At 47.0% G+C, this 21,271-nt stretch overlaps 2 pseudogenes; both read left to right on the forward strand.

Annotated features, from left to right (window-relative positions):
* The first annotated feature begins 2,893 nt into the window (after nucleotides 1-2,893).
* LOC123063568 (hornerin-like) lies at nucleotides 2,894-4,943 on the forward strand (annotated as a pseudogene).
* Nucleotides 4,944-9,056: 4,113 nt separating this feature from the next.
* Nucleotides 9,057-20,134, forward strand: LOC123057309 (cationic peroxidase SPC4-like; annotated as a pseudogene).
* The last annotated feature ends 1,137 nt before the right edge of the window (nucleotides 20,135-21,271 follow it).

Here is a 21,271-nt window from a genome sequence, read left to right on the forward strand (position 1 = left end):
GCTACCACCTTTTATAAGAAACTCTTTTCTTATGAGCAAAAACCTGATATCCATCTAGATGATGGCTTTTGGGATGATGGTGACATGATCACTGAGGAAAAGAGAGAGAGATCTTGGAAAACCCCTTCTCTGAGGAGGAGATTAAAAAATCAATTATGAGTTCATATGCTGGTGGGGGCCCTGGTCCTGATGGTTTGTCTTTTATTTTTTATCAAACATTTTGGGAGTTGATTAAAGATGACTTTATGTGGTTAGTGAAGGATTTTGAGAATGGTACCTTGGATGTATCTAGATTGAACTTTGCTATTATTACCCTGATCCCTAAGGTGAATGATGCTAAAGATATGAAAAACTTTAGGCATATTAGCCTTGGGAACTGTTCTGTGAAGATTTTTTCAAAGGCTATGAATACTAGGGCTTCCCCTATCTGTGACAGAATCATCTCTCAAAATCAAACTGCATTTATTAAGGGGAGATTTATTCTTGAAAGTGTGGTCATGGCTCATGAAGTGATTCATGAGATCCATAGATCTGGGTCTAGTGGCTTGGTTCTGAAATTGGATTATGAAAAAGCCTATGATAGAGTTAATTGGGATTTCCTTGTGGAAATGTTGAGGTCTAGAGGGTTTGGTGAGAAGTGGATAGGTTGGGTTTGTAGCTGCCTCTATCAAGGTACTTTTGCTGTGAAAATTAATGACACCATTGGTCCTCATTTTGTAGGGGGGGGAGGGTTGAAGAAAGGAGATCCTTCATCTCCTCTTCTTTTTAACTTAGTTGCTGATGTTTTTTCTAAAATGCTTAAGAAAGCCACTAGCCATAACTTGATCAAATGGCTTTTGCCTCATGTTGTGCCTGGTGGTGTGGTCAGCTTGCAATATGCTGATGATACATTACTGTTCTTGGATGCTTCTGCTGATCATGCCAGACACTTGAAATGGATCCTGGCTTGTTTTGAAAAACTCTCTGGTGTTTGTATCAATTTCCACAAAAGTGATTTGCATACCATCAATCTTGATGAGGAGACTCCTAAGGAATTTTCCCAAATTTTCTGTTGCCAAATTGGGGATTTCCCCTTTAAATATCTTGGGGTTCCTCTTCACTTCAAGAAATTTAGAAGAGAAGATATACAACCCATTATTGATAAAATTATCAGGAAAATATCTGGGTGGCTGGGCAGACATCTGTCTTATAGGGGTAAATTGATTTTACTTATTACATGTATTGCTAGTATTCCTACATACTTAATGTCCATTATGAAATTTCCTAAGTGGGCTATTGATGCTATCACTTCTCAAATGGCTCATTTTTTCTGGGGTAATGTTGGAGACAATCATAAGTACCATCTAGCCAGGTGGGGGATGGTCTCTCAAAGGAAAGAATGGGGTGGTTTGGGGGTTCCTAATCTCAGGGAATTCAACATGTCCTTGCTTGCTGCTTGGAGTAAACGTTTTTTTGATGATAGAGATAGTGACTGGAAGAAATTGCTAGAATATAAGTATAATGTGAATAGACCAAACATACTATGGGCTAAGGCTGGAGTAGGCCCTCCCTTTTGGAAGAGTTTCACCTGGGCTTGCTCTCCTGCCAAAACCTTTTATAGGTGGATCCCTGGGAATGGGAGAAAAATATCTTGCTCTGCTGCCAAAACCTTTTATAGGTGGGTGATTGTTCACTCAAAACTAGATTTTGGGATCTTTTTGTGATCTGTCAACAACAAGAGGCCTCTGTTTGCCCAGGTGTGGGATGGGGAGAATTTACAGCTGACCTTTAGAAGGTGTGTTAATGCGGATGTATTGTGCTCCTGGAATGAACTACTTAATGTGATTAAAAATGTTCCTTTTAACAACATGGCTGATAAGCCTATTTGGTCCTTGGAAAGTAAAGGGTTATACTCTGTTAAATCTATGTATAAGATGATTAATTGGGGGGCATGGTCTCTATCTGGAGGGATTATATTTGGAAAATTAAAGTTCCCCCTAATATCCATGTGTTTCTCTGGCTAATTGTGCACAATAAGAGTCTGACTAGGGACAATCTGGCTAAACGCCGACATGTGGAAGACCTGACTTGTGTCTTCTGCTGTGAACCTGAGAGCATCCAGCATTTGTTTTTTGAGTGTGTGGTGGCCAGACAAGTGTGGCTGGTGATAGCTAATTGTACCAAGATGCCTGTACCTGACTCGTTTGAATCTTTGCTTCCTTTTTGGAAGAAGAAAGAAAAGTTTTGATGCTGTAAACTTGATTTCTGCTGCTATCTTATGGAGCTTATGGTTGTTTCAAAATGAAATTGTGTTCTAGGGGCGAAGATGGTGAAGCATCAAATGTGTGCTGAAGATGGTGGGGAGACATATCTATCAATGGAAGATCTCGTGCGTGGACTCCCAAGCTGTGCTACTCCTCCAATGCTTGAAGCTGCTCGACCATCATCGCGGGGAGTTGCTTAGAATTGCCTGGCACGTTTGATGCGTCTGTAGGGAGTTCGTAGCCTTTGCGCTGGTAGTTCCTATAGGGGTCATTTCGTCGTTTTCTGGTGGATTTTCAGACTGTTGATGCTTGCGTCTGTAATAATTCTGCTGTGGCTACTCCTGGCTGAAGCCGAGAGCTGTGAACTTTGATCTTTGGTTGCCTTTGCTTTTTTAATAAAAAGTTGGGGCAGGGGGGCAACCCCTTTCGTTTCAAAAAAGAAGGATACTCTCCTTTTTTCCTTCATAAAATTTCTCTACCGAGTGTCATCAAGCAGCAGCATAGTCGCAAGAGAACGGTGCAATAATAGAGGGGATAATCGAATCTTGCTTTTGCACCAATCCTCACCGTCCATCTTGTCCTGTCACTGTCACTCGCCACGCTATAAATAGACCCGTCCTCAAAACATTTGCTACAAGCAAGCAGCCACACGTACCGGCGTTGATCACGTACATTAGCTACATTTGCTACAAGCAAGCATCACCACGTACTTTTAGCATGGCGGGCTACTACAACGGCGGCGGCCGGACCATGTCCTACTCCAACACCGATGAGTGCTTCCACGGCGGCAGGACCATGTACTCCAACACGACCGAGGAGTGCTACGACGCCGGCAAGCACGGCCACGGCCACGGCCACGGGCATGGCCATGGCCACGGCGGGGCAAACATGTACGCCAACACCACTGACGTGGAGTGCTTCGACTCCGGCAGGCACGGCCACGGCGGGGGCGGCAGGACCATGTACTCCAACACCGTCGACGAGGAGTGCTTCGACTCCGGCAGGCACGGGCATGGACATGGGCATGGCCACAGCTACGGGCACAACGACGGCAGGGCCATGTCCTACTCCACCACCACCGAGGAGTGCTTCGGCGGAGGGGAGCAGGGGCAAGGGTACTACAAGAAGGAGGTGCAGCAGCACAAGAACAGGGAGCGCGTCGGCGAGGTCGGCGCCCTCGCCGCCGGTGCCTTCGCCCTGGTAATCAATCAATTAACCTCACTCAACAAATCAACATTACATGGGACAATTTTGTACATGTAATTAAGATGCATGATCTTTGAACTTGGTGTGCAGCACGAGGGGTACGAGGTGAAGAAGGACCCGACGCACGCGAGGAAGCACCAGATCGAGGCCGGCGTGGCGGGCGCTCGGCGCCGGGGGCTACGCGTACCACGAGCAGAAGCAGGCCGCGTACGGCGGGCAGCAGTACAGGATGCCCGTCCACAACAGCTACTGCAACTGAGTAATCATGCATGCATCCAACGTCCACCGATCGTCGTATAGACTCCGATAAGATCGATAGAGCATCATGCATGCAGACATGCGTGTGTTGCTTACGCACTCTTATAAGATCGGTGTCTCTACAATAAGCTAGCTGCATGCGTTCGTGCTACTTGGGCCGATTCATCTGGAGTTTGTTCGCTGTCGAGGGATAGACTTGCAACTGGGATAAAAGAAGGCCGGACCATAGTGACGAGTCGAGGGTGGACTCACAAGTCACAACTGGGACTAAAAAAGGCCGGGCCCAAATTGCGAGTCGAATTTGGACTTGTAACCGGGTCAAAAAAGGTTGGGCCCCAGTTGTGAATCGAGTGTGAACCTGCAACTGGAACAAGAAAAGTTCGAGCCGCAGTTGTGAGTCGACGGTGGACATGTAACCGGGACAAAAAAAAGGTCAGGCTCCAGTTGCAAATCGAGGGTGGAGTTGCAATTGGGACTAAAAAACTCAGGCGCCGGTTGCGAATCAAGGGTGGACTGGCTACTCAGAAAAAGGTTGGCCTCTAGTTGCGAGTCGAGGGTGGACTTGCAACTCGGACAAAAAAGGTTAGGCCCAAGTTGCGAGTCGAGGGTGTACTTGCAAGTTGGACAAAAAAGGTTGGGCCGCAGTTGCGAGTCGAGGCCGGTGGTGGACTTCCAACTTGGATAAAATAGGTCGATCCCTAGTTGCGAGTCGAGGGTGTACTTGCAACTCGGAAAAAAAATGTTGAGCCCTAATTGCGAGTCGAGGGTGGACTTGCGACTAGGACAAAAAACGGTTGAGCCCAACTATGAATCGATGGTGGACTTTCAATTTCGCCAAAAACCATCGGGCCCCAGTTGTGAGTCAAGAGTGGACTTGCAATTAGGACAAAGAATGTCGGGTCTAGTTGCGGGTGGAGAGTGTAATTGCAATGGGGAAAAAAGGCCGGGCCCTAGTCGGGACTCAACAGTGGACTTGCAACTGGGATAAAAAATATCCGACCCCAGATGCGAGTTGAGGGTGGACTTTTAACTAGGACAAGAAAGGTCAGGTCCTAGTTACGAGTCGTGGTGGGATTGCAAGCAGGACAAAAAAAGATTGGATGCCAGTTGCAAGTCGAGGGTGCATGCCCCCGCACCTTGGTGCCCTTCCAAATTTTGCAGACACGAGGCATCCTAGAAACATGAGTAAATTACATCTATAGTATCTGAACTTGATCTTAGGGTTCATTTTGGTCACTGTATTTAGGAAAGGTCAAAATACGGTCACCGAGGTCACCAGGACGTGTCACTCTACGGTCACTAGTAATGTATCCTTTGTATTTCGCTGACGTGGCAAATACTCCTCTCTCTCTCTACTGCCACTCCTCTCTGAAATTCTGTCGAACATCTTATCTGCGTTCACCGTTGAATAGCACGCCGAGCTCCAACCGCTGCTGTAGCTCTCCAGCACCGCGTTCTAGAGCTCCCGAAGCCTCGTGTGGTCCATGAACGATTCTAACTTGAATCCCCAACTCCTGCGCCACGCCCAACTTGAAGTTCATCAGCGTCGTTGGCCAACTGCCGGTGCCATATTTGCAAGTGCACGGGTGCGTGGCGCCGATCGGCACCATGTTTGCGATTTTATCAACACAGGCCGTCCACCCTACCATGCTCCTTCGTATATTCTCAACCTTCATCGCCTGCCTGACATGGCTGTTGACATGTTCTTTCCCCACCTCTCGTCTAGCTACACCCCCACACCTCGCAGGCATACTCCCGGTTGGTGTACTGGTCGGCACGCCGGATGCCAAGTTGGGCGGCGTCTTTGTTGAAAAGGGATTACATGTGCGGGGACTTGACGCGGAGAGCTGCGACGATCTCAGACTGCTCGCGTATGGCTTCGCCCCGCAGAACATCATGTCCGCCTGTTCTTTCCGCCACCCCCGGGAGACGGTGTCGAGCTCCACGGGTTCGGCGAGGCTAACCATTGTATGCCTCCCATTGAGCCGGGGAAATGCACGGAGATCGCCCCGCACAGCGGCTTGCTCTGTATTCTGAACACCACATATGAGTTTGGCAACGCTGGAGGGGACGTAGATTGCGGCGACGGCGGCGACATGGCCTCCGTGAGTGCTGGCCGCTCGCAGGAGGTTCCCGGGTGGGAGAAGTGCTCTTTGTGGCACACTAGCTAGGCAAGCAGATGAGGTACACGTGAGGGGAACCGGCTTTCCAGGAGGCGGAGGCGCGCAGGCGGCTGAGGTGCGAGCAGACCTTGTAGTCATCTCGGAGCATGTCGAAGAAGGCGAGCTCGTCCGGGTGCAGCGAGCCGCCGTACTGCTTGACGAAGAGCGGGGCATCGCACGAGAGGAGCTCGAGTAGGGCGGTCTTTCGCCTTAACCGGGACGGCGCGGCGTGAAGAAGGGCGGTGGGGAAGTAGAGGCTGTTGACAGAACAGAGCCGAGCAGCCATGCGGTACATCGTCACGGGCTCCACGGCTGGTGGACATACGCGGCAACCAGTGCTCAGGTTCATTCATCGGATGCGAAGAGAGATGAGAAGGATGAGCTTGGCACGTAAACAAGTCAACCGTTAGGACAGGTCAACATATACCACATCAGTGAAATACGTTGGATACGGTAGTGATCGTAGAGTGACACATTTACGCAACTTCAGTGACAACACTTCCTGAATACAGTGATGAAAGTGAACCCTAGTGTCAAGTTTGAGTACTATAGATGTAATTCACTCCTAGAAACACGGGCAGTTTACAGAGCAACACTGACTCTTTCCAAACTGCTCTACTCCCCCCCCCCCCCTCTCTCTTTTCAGCGTGGGTGGGCCCGTGAGTTTATTTCTACCCACTCAAAATCTGCCAGGTAAGCCACTCTGTAATACCCTGTATAAATATTCTGTGTGTGTAGCATTGCTCCAATGTGTATTTTTTGGAAACGTGGTCAGACACGAAACGCATCATACATGGAACTGTGGTGTTTCGGAAGAGCGATCCCGGGCGTTGGTTTTGAACACCCGGTCTAGTTTTTGAAGCGTGTCATGGTCATGGTTACTATACCAAATAACCAGTACTCAAGGAGTGCGATTTTGATCAGCCCCAGATTGTCGATACAATCATTGAACATGGTGGCATTAGTTTGTCTAAAATTGGGACTGTTTCTGTCCAGGGCCAAAAAGGGAAGGTTAAACCTCAATGATCATCCAGGGATCCTGGCAATTAGCTTTGAGATTGTTGATGTTAGCAAGGAAGTCTGGTTTCAGTGAGTGGTCAGTTGGGGCGTAGGCGAGGGTGATTTTGATTGTGTTAGGAGCGGCAATGCAGGCAAGTGTGGTGGTTAATAGAGTAGTCACGCTGCGTTTGATCAGTAAGGTACTAAGGTTAAAGATTGATGATTGCAAAGCTGAGAGGATGCCGCTAGCAGATCATGGAATTTTTTGTGAATGTGAACGTCTTGCGGAGAAATATTACTATGAGCTTGGTTTCCTGGATTTTTGCAGCATTAACTCAGAGAGCACATCTTCACATCTGTCAGGTTGTCCTAGACATTGGACGTCCCAAGTAATGAAAAATAGATTAAGATTAGCCATAGGTAATCCCTCTCCATGATAGTTGTCATGGTTTTAGTTTGAAGCTATAACCATGACACGCATTAGGAATGGAAGGAGGTACTAGCAAAGCACCCAAAATTAGCACAAAAGGATATGATAACTTGCACAACAGTTCCTTATAAGCACACGAAAAGGCAATAGTCTGATCAATTCCAAGGCAGAAGGCCTGACTTATTAACCATAAATGAAACTGGAGCAGAAACATAAAGGGAAACTAATGGACGATAGTAAATAGAGCCAGCACCGTGTTGATAACGGGAGATCAGGTGCGTGGTACTGCTCTGATCGTGCAAGGGTATAATTTTGTTCTCACCAAATATTTTCACTACCATAGATTGAATTGCCACAATGATAAAGCTTGCATAACAGAAGATATAGATCATTGCATTGATATACTTTTGAAGACAGAACAAGTTTCTTCTTGCACACATCAGAAACCACAATAGAAAACCAAAAGTGCTGCAACAGATTACTAATACAAAGCATAAAAATATATATAGGAATTATATATAGGAATCGATACAGGATCAATCATCAGCATCAGTATCCTCCTGAGAGGCTCGGACAAGAAGGTCCTCAAGTGACAGTTCACCCGACCGGAGCTGCTCAAGAAGTTTATCTTCGTACTCTAACACCTTCGACACTTCATGAGAGTCCTTGTTCAAAGTGTAGGTGGAGAGCAGAAAAATGATGGTCCAAGGATGCGTGTTCAAAAAATTACAGATAAAGGGAGGTAGGTCCTCAAGCAACTGCTCACCGGACAAGATCTGATCAAGAAGATTATGTTCGTGATCCATCTTCTTGATTATGTTCAGGCTGCTCAGACCTTGTGCCCCGTGCTCGAGGTGATATATTTCAGTGCACGGCCAACCCAGGTGAGGCGTGAAGTATATGCAGTTGGCTTCAATGGACGGAAACTCAGTTGCGTTGAGAGAGAGGCACCTAGACCCCCCGCTGATAAAGATTGCACGGCTGCCGATGCTCTTCACTTGCTCAAGCGTATTTCCATCCCTGTTCATCTTGAAAACCTCCATGCGGCGATTCTCAAGCTTGAAGATGACCAGTGTTTCTCCGACAGATTCCACCATGTAACAACCAGGCCAAGCAGCAATGCCAAACTGGTTGTCAGGGAAGTCAGCAAACGGGCGTCATCAGCTCGGCGATCATGGCGACCACCTTCGCCGGAAGCGGCGGCAGCACATTCTGGTGGCCCTTAATGGCGACACAGCCCTGGACGGCCTTCCTGACCAGAGGGTACGCATACTTCTTCTTGTACCTGACAAACTCCTCGCAGCCAGGGTTGGCCCTGTACAGCTTACTGGAATCGGTGCAGTAGATGACGAGGTAGAGCGGCGAGGAGCCGGAGACGGCGGCCGCCATCACGTTGGGACGCATGCGCGCTGTGAACCGGACCATGTAGCCCGTGAACGGGTTGAGGATGCACGCAGCGTAAGGTGCCTCCTTTTCCGAAAGGACGAGGAGCCCGTCGGTGGTGACGGAGACGACGAAGTAGCGGCGGAGCATGGGGATGTCCCTGATGTGGAAGCGGCCGGTCTCGGTGTTCACCAGGACGCGGGTCTCCTCGCCGTGGGACGAGTAGTCGAGCATGATCCAGTTGTCCGGGCGAAAGCGGTGGTCCATGGAGTTGGTGCCTTGGTGGGGTCGTCGGTGGCGGCGCGCCAGTTGTGGCAGACAGCACGGAAGGCCATGTAGCAGTCGAGGTCGGCGGTGTCCAGCAGACCGCAGGCGATGCGGTCGATGAGCTCCGGCGGGAGGGAGGACCAGTCCATGGCCGGCGGCGGAAGAGTGGGAGGAAAGCGTGAGGAGCAGGTTTCGCTTTCGCCTGTACTGGCTGGAGGTGCTTTTGTACTGGTCCGGGGGCAAACGTCTCAGCTTCCCCGCCGGCGAGGTCCCAAAGGGCGGGCGGCGATTTTGCGTTTGGCACGAGAATCAAGACGCTGCATGCGTGCACGAGAACCAAGGGTCATCCTCGGCTTGTGTTCACATTGCAACGATAGCCCGATGCTGAGCAATGCTAGACGTACAGGAAGTTACAGGGAGTTTACAGGGCTGATGGGCTGTGATTGGCAGAGATTTAATTAGAAGGGCGGACCCACCAATGAAAATGGGGGGGGGGGGGGGGGGGGCAATTAGATGAGGCCACGTTCTTAACCTGTAAAGTTATCACCTATACGAGTTTCAAAAAAAAAGTTATCACCTATACGTCTTCATCCTGCCGCAGTAAGAATGTGTACATGCATCCATGCAATCTGCCGGTTTCGAAATGCCGTGCAATCATGCAACAAGGCTGGTTCCAGCGTGCATACATCCAGCAGGTGCTGCTGCATCAGCCCATAGACTCAAAGAAAAGAAAAGAAAAACTGCATCAGCCCATAAATCCCAATTTGTACTAGGTAGGTAGTATTTTTTTTTAAAAAATCAATAATTCCAGTGACATTATAATAATTCATACTTTCCGAACTCAAAAAGTGTGAATTTTTTGGTGACTCGTTATTGTTTCAAAACAATTACAAATGCAGGTTATAGAATATCATACCCATTTCAATAATTTCATTCATATTTCAATTAATTTCAGAAGCACTCTATATTCATTTCACATAATTTTCATTTTTAATCATTTCAATAAATTCAGTCATATTGGCAGATTAATTTAAATTATTTCATTTCAGTTATTTTAATATTTCATACATACTACCTCCGTTCCATAATATAGTGCCTATAGTTTTTTTCCAAAAGTCAAAACTTTGCAATGTTTGACAAAGTTTACAAAGAAACATATATGGGCATTTAGGATATCAAATGCATGTCGTTGGGTACATCATGAGACACACTTTCATCTTGTACATCTTTGGTATTGTAGATATATTTATTCAAAGTTTAAAAAGTTTGACTTTTGAAACATATATGCACTACATTGTGGAACTAGGGGATTCACTAATTTCAATCATATTATCGCACACAATAAAATTATTCTGAAATAGTTATACATAAAATTCATAAATTATTTCACACATGTCAACTATTTCTTTCGTATGTCAATCAATTTCAGAAAAACATTCCACACTCATTTAACTTAATATCAAAAAAAGCCACATTTCAATATTTTTAGTCCTATTTTAAAAATTAGGAAACTTGAATTGTGATTTCAAAACAGTTCGTATTTTTTTGAAATTTTGAAGGTTTTTAAACAAATAATTTTGTAAAATAATATGTAGAAATCCATGCATATAATGTTATGTTTTGCTATTTTATCTATATTCCCACAAATTTTTGTTATATGCATTGTATTGAACTATTCATATAAGTGCTCACTAATCTTAAAGTAGGTGCGAGCAACTGATTTGGCGCTATTTAAAAAAACATTTGAATTAAATTCGACAAATAATACACAATTTTAATTATTTACAGGAATAATACGTAGTTTGAATGTATTATTTTAAACAATAGCTGATTTGGCTCCGGCCGTTACACATCCGTGCTTGTAGTAGTTCTTCGAGTGCGAGTCGACTCGCAGAGACAGTTGTCAATTGAGCAAGTAGAGTTTTGCCATTGCAAATTGTCTATATTTCTTGAAGTCATAGGATGTTCGTAGTGTGGATTGCAAGCGCTTCTTTGGACTGCAAAACTTTGAAAACGTAGGAATAGGGAGAATGTATAATTGAGATGTCATCTACTATAAATTCATACATGGTTTCAAGGCACTTTTTTTGGGAGGAGCCTTTGGATGGTGCATAGGAACTATACACACACAATTTCAAAAGTAAAATAGAATGAGGTAAGTTTAAATTCGTATGCATGGGGAACAATGGATTACCTAAAATAAGTAGTCCCAATCATACGATCCAAAGGGCTTTCATAGGAACAATTCCTTAGAATTCAAATCCTCCAATATTCCATTAAAAATTGTACAACCCAAAGAGGTCCTAAAAGTCGATAGAAGAAAAATACTTCTACTTGGTAATTTCCCCAATACCAACAAAATGGGTATTGGACCGTGGTGTACAAATAGTTATTTATTCGGTCTTATGTGGGAACGTTGTCACGGAATTCAAAATGGACAGAGTTGGATCCAAGCTAATGCAAACACGATATGTTGCTCACTATCAGTGACCTTTTTTTTTTGAGACAACAATATCAGTGACCTATACAGCTCGTCTACATGTTTTTTGGGCATGGGCTGGCCCACCTATACATGCTGGTATTTTTTGTTTAGTTTTCTTTTATCCATTATTTAGTATTTTATATTTTTTCATATTACTGTGTTAATATTTTTAAATATACGAATCAATATATTGAAATGTATCAACATTTTTGGTTTACTTGTTTTTCTATTATCAAGCTGAATTTTTGAATGTTTATAATTATGTCTATTTTTGTAAATCATATGACATTATTTGAAACCCTTGAACATATTGTTGAACCCATAAACATCTCTTAAATATTGTCAAACTGTTCATTTTTGTACGGAAGATTTTTTTTTAAGAAATCAGTAATGTTTGGCTTGTACATGTATAATTTTATAAATATGTAAACACTTGTTAAAATATACGGATATATATTATTCGATACATGTGGGAAAAATGGATATCCATGAATATTTTCTTATGATCTACTTGAACATTTTTTTTCTGGCAACACATTAACAGTTCTACTAATTCAAGAATATTTGACTTTATTACCGGACTGATGATATAATAAACTCACTAAATTGAATAGAGTTTTCAAGATTTGTCAAAAATTTGTTTTACCTATTAATGGGCTGATTGTTTTTGTGATGTGGGCTTCGTTGAATGCAGGAGGGTGCACCGATGATGTATCATTAGGTTATCCGATCCTGTCAAGCGCTGATGGAGTTTTACCCTCCTCTTCCACATGATTTTCAATCGACGTAATCCCGGCTTCTCCTTTAACAACCCATATTTTCTTTGTCCTTAGCTCCTTGCCACCAGACTCCTTTGATGATCACTTCTTTGATGCTCATAATCCGTCGGGTACTAGGGCGGCTTTGATACTTGTCATGCCTCGAGCTCGTTCCCTAGCCACTCATTCTCCTTTCCATGGATCTCTTCCCCTGTTGTTCCCTCAAGTGTGGTTTAGTCGGGCTAGTTACTTCATCATGTTTGTCTTCCCCTGTTGTTCCCTCAAGTGTGGTTTAGTCGGGCTAGTTACTTCATCATGTTTGTCTCACCTCTTTTCTCTCTTTCCTTCGTTGCGTGGCTCGTGAGCTGGGGATTTATCATCAAACAATCTGTGATGGAGTGTGAGGTCTTTAACACGGGTTATCCCTTGCCAACCTAGCTCCCTACCACTCGAGCAGCATGACGTGGGCTCCGGTCTCCCCCTGCCGTTCTTCAACCCGACGTCCCTCCTCATAGTGTTTGGCAAGCTCGGCTTCAAAGCCCCTGACCTCGTCGCGCTCTCCAGCGGCCACACCCGGGTTTAGCCACCCGCTCTACCCGCGCCCGGACCCCACCATGAACCCTTCCTTCGTCACCAGGCTGAAGCAGACGTGCCCGGGCATGGGCACACTACCGGAATAACCCTATATGCCTACGGCCTTATCTATGCCGACGGCTTTTTGTCGGGGCCGTCGGCATAACTCGAGCTACGCAGACGGCCTGGGAAAAGCCGTCGGCATAGATAAGCTGTCGGCATACCTTCATCTATGCCTACGGCAGCCGTAGGCATAGTTAGGCCGTCGACATATATCGATCTATGCCTACGGTGGCCGTAGGCATAGTTAGGCCGTCGGCATAGATGTGGCCCTGGTGGCCCAGGGACAAACGGCGGGCTGACACCGTCAAATCTATGTCGACGTCCCTGACGGCGGCCGTCGGCATAGATATTATCTATATGTTTTTAGTAGGAGCTTCCACGTGGCAGAGCTATGCCGACGGCAAAGCCGTAGGCATAGTTTTCCATCTATGCCTACGGCCTTGCCGTAGGCATAACCCCGCCACGTGGCGCCTCCTGGCAGCCCCTGGCCGAGAACTATGCCTACGGATATTATTTGTTTTTATTTTAAATTATTTTTATTTTTAAGTTAAATTTTGTTTAATTTAAATCTAACTTATCTAAACTTAAACATACACAAATTATACATCGATTTAGGGTAGAATTTTCCATAGATTATGAATACCCAGTTTGTTTTTGTTTTTGAGTATGTTAGAAATGTGGCCTCCTGTACTTTTGCATGTAGGTCCTTCTGCTTTATTAAAATCATAAGTAATTGATACTTAGATTGATTTTGACAAAATTTATATGGTTTTTTATCAGAATCTTGAAAGGATTATGCGTTATACTATGTTTCAAATTTGAACAAACTTAAATCATGTTTGCTTCATCAGATTGTTTCAAGGACCGTGGTGGCGAGTGCAAAGGCAACTGGCTTAGGAGTGTGACCCTTCATGGACGCCGATGCCGCTGTCACTTTGGGGGAGGAAACGGCCATGTCGGATTGACACGAAGGGAATCTTATGGTGGGTTTGTCCCAGACCTTGTTCTCAAGTGTTCCTATGGGCCGACCTATCACAACCAGGTGAAAACGTCCATTGGTCAAAGCTCGTCCGGTGAAAGTCAAAGGCGTAGATTTCCGAGTCAACTTGTCCAGGGTTCGGCTAACCGGGGACCAGTTCGGCTGACCGAGTCCTCATACATGCCGAAAGATGTGGTGCCATGTCTAAAGAGGCAATACGCGGCTCCAGTGTGAGGTTCGCCCTCATGAACGGCGATGCAATCGAAGTAATCCTTCTGCGGTTTTGGCGTTGCATGAATATTCCTGAACACTTGAGCGTAATCAATTCATGAGATTTTTACACAGTGCAGACACATATGATATAATATGTGTGGCAATTTCTTATACTTTTGTAAGATGCAGGAGTATGTGAAAAAATCCCCCACCATGGATTGTTCTTTGCATGTCTATGAGTGTGGTCGAGGGCCTTTGGGGGCTAGCTACGCCATCAAATCTTGCGCCAGGTCCTCTTACATGTCTGGAAGTGTGCTGTCAGGTGCAAACAAACGACATGCGGCTCCGGAGTGTGACCCCCTTCACGAAAGGTGCTGCCGCCGGCACTTGCAGGGGGGGGGGAATGGCCGCATCGGGTCGACACGAGGGGGGTCCGCTGGTGTGTTGGGCCCAGACCTTGTTTTGAAATGTTCCTATGGGCTGACCTATCACAACCAGGTGGAAAAGTACGTTGGTCAAAGGCCGTCCGGTGAAAGTCAAAGGCCTAGATCTTCGGGTCAACCGGGCTAGGATTAGGTCGGTCGGGGGCCTTGGGGGTATCAATGGTACCCAAACTTGCATTGTGTCTTAATATATGTATACAAGTGAGATGGAGGGTTGAAATAGCCAATGGAGGAACGGGTAACACATTTCATTCACAAACCAGACACGTTCTCTCTCGATAGCTAGATACTAACTCGGAGATGCTGCAGTTTACAAGCGGCCTCCGGTCAGGCTTCTGTAAAACGCGCTCAAACTTTTACCACACCCTACAAGGGGCATATGAAGACACTGTGCCGGGTCCCGAGGATTTCCGGCATCGTATGATTTTTCACAGATTTTTATGGCTTGATCTGGCATGCCACCAAGGTACATTCGCCCCCCCCCCCCGGTTGTGGGGCTCCTTCTTCTTTGGTTGCACTAGGCCTATGCATGCTGCAAGACATCATATATGATTTTACAAACCACTTCTGGACATCATTTCAGGTGGCCGTCGTGCAGATCTGCAATTCCCCGCATTGAAACCCTACGGATGTAGTAAATGTCTCAAATAATCCAGGCAAGCCCGAAAAATGCCATGTCCTGGCACGTGTCATGAAATGGACCCCTTTGAGAGCATGAGAATTTTTGAGGTCAACGGAGCAACAGGCAGCGCAATTCCTTCACAAACCAAAACATTCTCTCTCTATAGCAATATACTAACTCGAAGATGGTGCAGTTTACAAGTGGTCGCCAGTCAGACTTTTGTGAAACGCGCTCAAATTTTTACCACACCTTACAAGGGCCATATGACGACATCATGCCAGGTCCCGAGGATTTCCGGCATCGTATGATTTTTCGTGGATTTTTACGGCTAGATCTGACATCTCGTCGAGGTACATTCGCCTCTCCCCGTGGTGGGGTTGCTCCTCCTTTGGTTGCACTAGGCCGATGCATACTGCAAAGACATCATATATGATTTTACAAACCACTTATGGACATCATTTCAGGTGGCCGTTGTGCAGATATGTGATTTCCCGCATTGAAACCCTACGGATGCAGTAAATGTCTCAAATATTCCAGGCGTGCCCGAAAAATGCCATGTCCTGGCACGTGTCATGAAATGGCCCCCTTTGAGAGCATGAAAATTTTCGAGGTCAACGGAGCAACGGGCAGCGCAGTTCCTTCACAGACCGAAACATTATCTCTCTATAGCAAGATACTAACTCAAAGATGGTGCGGTTTACAAGTGGCCGCTGGTCAGACTTCTGCGAAACACGCTCAAATTTTTACCACACCTTACAAGGGCCATATGACGACACCGTGCGAGGTCCCGAGGATTTCCGACATGCCACCAAGGTACATTCGCCCCTGAGTGGTATGGCTCCTCCTCCATTGGTTGCATTAGGCCTACGCATACTGCAAAGACATCATATATGATTTACAAACCACTTATTGACATCATTTCAGGTGGCCGCCGTGCAGATCTGCAATTTTCCACATTAAAGCCCTACAGATGCAGTAAATGCCTCAAATATTCCAGACGGTCCCAAAAAATGCCATGTCCGGGAACGTGTCATGAAATGCCCCCCTTTAAGAGCACAGGAAGTTTCGAGGTCAATGGAGCAACGGGCAACACACTTCCTTCATAAACCGGACACGTTCCCTCTCGATAGTCAGATACTAACTCGAAGATGGTGCAGTTTACAAGTGGCTGGATCTAGCATGCCGCTGTGATCCTCCTCTTCCCTCATAGATCGCCGACAGCCGGGTCCGTCGGACCTCGTCCTGCCGTGTCCATCCATGCATCAGGATCCGCTCCTTCCGTCCACCCAAAACCCTACCTCGTGGCTATGGTTTCGGTGGCCTCCACCTCTAGCGCTGCTCCGATGGCGGCAAGGCCAGAGGACGCCAGACCCTTCACTGGCGTGGACACGGTTAGCACTTGCCCTCCTTCTGCGGTACAAGAGAGTAAAAAATTTTAGAAGAAAAACAAAAGGGAGAACACAATTGCATGAGCTTGATTCCTATTGGTGGAAACGTTTGTGCCACGGATCGATGACGTGGCGCATATCCATCCATCTAGCTCTCCACCCCACATCCATCCAGTCATCCATCCATCCATCTAGAGAAAAGGAGAAAAAAAAGAGCCCACGAGATAGAGCCCACCCAACTCCACCGAACGCCTCCTCCCTCTCTGTCTCGCGACCTCTCTCCTCTCTCCCCCACGAACCCCTCTCCCTCGCCGCTGCCACCACCCACGCCGGCCTATTCCGGTGAGCTCCGGCAACGGGAAGCACTCCCCCCGAGCTCCCCAAGCTCCACGCCTCCTTACCCTCCGTCCAGAATCGGCGCTCCCGCCCTCCATCATCCCCCGTGCTAGCTAGGGTTTCGGCCGCCACCTCACCTCGGCGACGGCGAGGCCAGCGGGCGGCGGGTCAGGCACCGGCGAGCTCCCGAGCCCCTCTCTCTCGATCCCGAGCCCCTCTCTCTCAATCCCCAGCACCTCTCTCTCTCGATCCCGAGCCCCTATCTCTCGATCCCCTTCTCTCTTTCGTCGCCTCACATCGCCGCCTCGGGCGCCGGCCGATTCCAGCCTACTCCGGCGAGCTCTGTCGCTGAGCTAGCTACCCAGGGCTCCCCGTTGAGCCGCTCTACCTCCTCCACTCATTCGATTCGCTTCTCCCTGCCGCTCGTGGTCGCCCCCATCAGTTCTCCCTCTCTAGGGTTTCGGTGGTGGGGAGAGGTTTGTTGTCGGTGTGCTCTTGCTCGTGGATCTAGTCACCTGTGCCACCTCCCATGCCTCCTTGTGCACCAGCGCCTCCTGGGTTTTGCCTGTGGTGCTACTACCCCAGATCTGTCAGCCTCGACTACCTTATCGCCTGCCACTGTGTGACGACGGTGATTTGGCCACACCGCAACCATGGTGGTGGCGTTGCTTATGGTAAGCTCCTCAATCCCTCTGCTCCCCTGCTCGTACTACTCTCTTTGGGCATGTCATGGTCGATTTGATGCTGCTCCGCGTGTCCTGTTAGTGCTTGGTGAACGTTGGCTCACCTATTATTAGCTCAATTGATTATTGTGCTATCTTTATGGATTTGGCAATGTAGACTTTGGTCTACTTATGCTCCTGCTGCTTTACATGTTCATATTCTAGTTCTAGTTCATGTCTATGGACTGATTACAAGAAATTCTATGCTACTGTTGGTCTATCACTGCAGTTATCTTGGTCTTATAGATGTTATTGTTCCTGTCATATAGCACATGCTAGTTTCTTTATTAGTTGGCTGTTGGTTCTATTTATTCATATGTACAAGTGCTACTGTTTCTTTGTTATCTTATAAAGGATATAGTCCTTCATTTTTATATAGCTGTAACGTTCTTATTGATCAACATATACTGATTCATCTCTTTACTGCAATTACTCTGTGTAGTTCATGATTTGCTCCTGTAGTAGTATAAAATTATAGTTTCTCTTTCAAGCTGGTATGTGTGTTTGATATATACTAGTCTTTATCTAAATACCATGTATTGGTATTTCTTGTATGGTTTAGTACATCATCTACTGGTGGTTTACTTGTATATTGTACAGGATATAGTCCTCATGGTTGCATGTAGTGTTAACTCTTTCTTTGCTTTAGCTATTTCAGATGTTTCAGATGATTTAGATGCATGCTTATACTCCTATCTATACCAGGTCCATGTGTTGTGCTTGTGTACCTATATACAGAATAGTACCCATGGGTAAGTGGGTGTATGTTTTCTGCACTTCTGCTTACGACAGATGTTTAGTAAATGTGCTATCAATGGCCTATTTTTTCTTGCAGGTTATGGACTGTATCTTTCCTTGCCAATTCCCTCTCTCTTAAATCTGATTTGAACAGATGCTACACTGGTGTCTTCACTTTCTTTCTCTCTCTCACACTCTCACTGATAAGAACAGGTGCTCCTTAATCTTGCCATGCCAATGATGGTGTCCTGAGGCTCTCATCGTTACTTAACAGCAGATGCTGCACTACTTGATCCAATGATGCAATAGTCCTAGCACTACTAGGTTGCCTGAGGACAATCCCTACGTCAAACCCTACCTCTGGGTTAGTTGGTTAGTAGTGGGTTAGTTGGATTTCATCTGAAAACTAACCCAAGCTTAATCGAGGGATCCCCTAATCATGGAGTTAGTGCTAATTTGAGTTGATCTTTGGGTCTAGCTTTGATCTATACTTTGCTGGCTTTACTTCTCTATTGGGTTATTCCTTACTGCCAATTGAACCTGTTCCTTTTGGCCTTGCTGGTTACTATTTCATTGCCTCCATTTATGCAGTGTTGGCTCTCTTCTAATGTTTCTTTTATCAACTTAATCTGATTGGGGTTTGACTAATGTTTCCAAACTCCTAAGTGCTAGCTCCTACAGCAAAGGCATTTCCCTAAGGGGAATGCTACATTTTAACCTTAATCAAGTTTTTCCTATTTGTTGTTTCTTGTTTTGCAGGTTGATGAACTAGAAGAAAGAAGGAGAAGATGAAGTAGATAGTTTAGTATAGGTTTAGTTTAGGACTTTTCCTTTCTTCTTTTATTTCCTTTTCCTCTAAGTGTAATTCCTGAATGCTTGTAGTTGACATTCATATTAATAAAGTCTATTGTTTATTATTCAGGCCAAATAATTGCAATGCTTCAGTTATTATGTATATAGTTTCTTTTATTCAGTTTTTGCAATATCACTTGTCTTATTTATTCATGTGGTAGCTCCTGGCCGAGGACTATGCCTACAGCTTTGGCAAAGCCGTCGGCATAGATCATCTATGCCTACAGCTTTGCCGTAGGCTTAGTACTCAGCCAGGAGCAACCATGAGCTGCCACGTGGCAGAGATATGCCGACGGCAAAGCCGTCGGCATAGATTCATCTATGCCTACGGCTTTGCTGTAGGTATAGCCCTGCGACATGGCATTGCGTGATTCGTCAGCGCTTTTGACGGCGCCATCCGTTGCCGTCAGACGAAAAACACTGCCGACGGCTATACTATGCCGACGGCTGACAGCAGGCCGTCGGCATAGGCCCCTATGCCGACGGCTATACTATGCCGACGGTCTGACAAACTACGCTGACGACATCTACGCCGACGGGGCTATGCCAACCGCAGGCATAGGCATAGATCTATGCCGACGGCCTAGGGGCCTATGCCGACGGCCCGTGGCCGTAGGCATAGCCCGCGAGTCCGGTAGTGGCACTAACGCCCGCACCGCGCTGGACGTGGGCACACACAAAGTGTTCGACAACAAGTACTTCCTCAACCCGTTGGACCGGAAGGGGCTCTTCGTGTCTGACCAGGACCTCTTCACCAACGCCATCACCGGGCCCATCGTCGAGCTCTTCGCATGCTTCCAGTGCGACTTCTTCAACCAGTTTAGCGTGTCCATGGTCAAGATGGGCCAGATCAAGGTGCTAACCGGCGGCCAAGGCCAGATCCGCCGCAACTGCGCCTTCCGCAACCCCGGAACCGTTGATGGCATCCAGCGGTCGTCCCTCGTGTAGACCATCGTCGACGCCGCCGCGGAGAGCCCACTACAGGAAAATCCCGGTTTACCGTGTGTTGGCATATAAGCCGTGTGCTTTTTTCGGGCACCCGGCTTATGCTTCTCTAAGCCGAGTCTGGAGAAAAAAACACCCGGTAAATAAGAGGAACTCGGCTTATGGTCATCTATAAGCCGAGTACCGCAGAAAAGCTCACGGCTTATATGAAACACACGGTATCTACGTGAAAAGGCACCCGTGAAGGGGTCACACTCCGGAGACGCGTGCCGGGTGTTGGCACCCGCCACCACACTTCTGGACGCGTGCCGGACACTACTAGAAAAACCGCTACTAATGGCGCACCTAATTTGGCCATTAATGGCGCATCACTGGTGCGCCATTACTAGCACGCCATTAGTAATTTTTACTAATGGCGCACCACTGGTGCGCCATTAGTATCTGGTATACTAATGGCGCACCATTGGTGCGCCATTAGTATAGGCCACGGTGCGCCATTAGTATGCCTCCCAGGGGCCATGTATACTCAGGTGCTTTGGCATACTAATGGCGCATGACAACGGGATGCGTCATTAGTAACTTCGGCATACTAATGGCGCACTATTTAGTGATGCGCCATTAGTGATGCACCATTTTGAATCTAGATCTGGATCGTGATTTTTTGCCCATTTTTTGCTCGTTTTTTTGCTTGTTTTTTGGCACGACATTATTTCAAATTTTGTTCCTGTTTTTGGATCTTGTACGTTCTTTTGCCGTGGTCTTTTGCCGGAGAGGAGTTCGCCGGAGAGGAGTTCGCCGGAGAGGAGGAGGAGGAGGTCACGGGAGAGGCGCTCGCCTACATCGCCGGAGAGGAGGAGGAGGAGGTCGCTGGAGAGGAGTTCATCGGAGCATCGGAGAGGAGGAAGGAGAAACCATGAGGGGATGGGAGGAGAGGAGGGAGGAGGAGCTCACCGGAGAGGAGGGAGGAGGAGCTCACCGGAGAGGAGGGAGGAGGAGCTCACCGGAGAGGAGGGAGAAGAAACCGTGAGGGGAGGGGAGGGGTGGGGAGGAGGGAGGAGGAGGTCGCCGGAGAGGAGGAGGAGGTTACCGGAGAGGAGAAGTATCATGGAGGAGAGAAGGGAAGATGGAGTGGAGGAGAGGAGGAGATGGAGTGTAGGAGAGGTGGAATGAAGAGATAAGGAGGAGAGGACCACGACCAGCCATATATAC

Source organism: Triticum aestivum, chromosome 3A (assembly GCF_018294505.1).
Source record: "Triticum aestivum cultivar Chinese Spring chromosome 3A, IWGSC CS RefSeq v2.1, whole genome shotgun sequence".
In the NCBI taxonomy this organism is placed as follows: Eukaryota; Viridiplantae; Streptophyta; class Magnoliopsida; order Poales; family Poaceae; genus Triticum; species Triticum aestivum.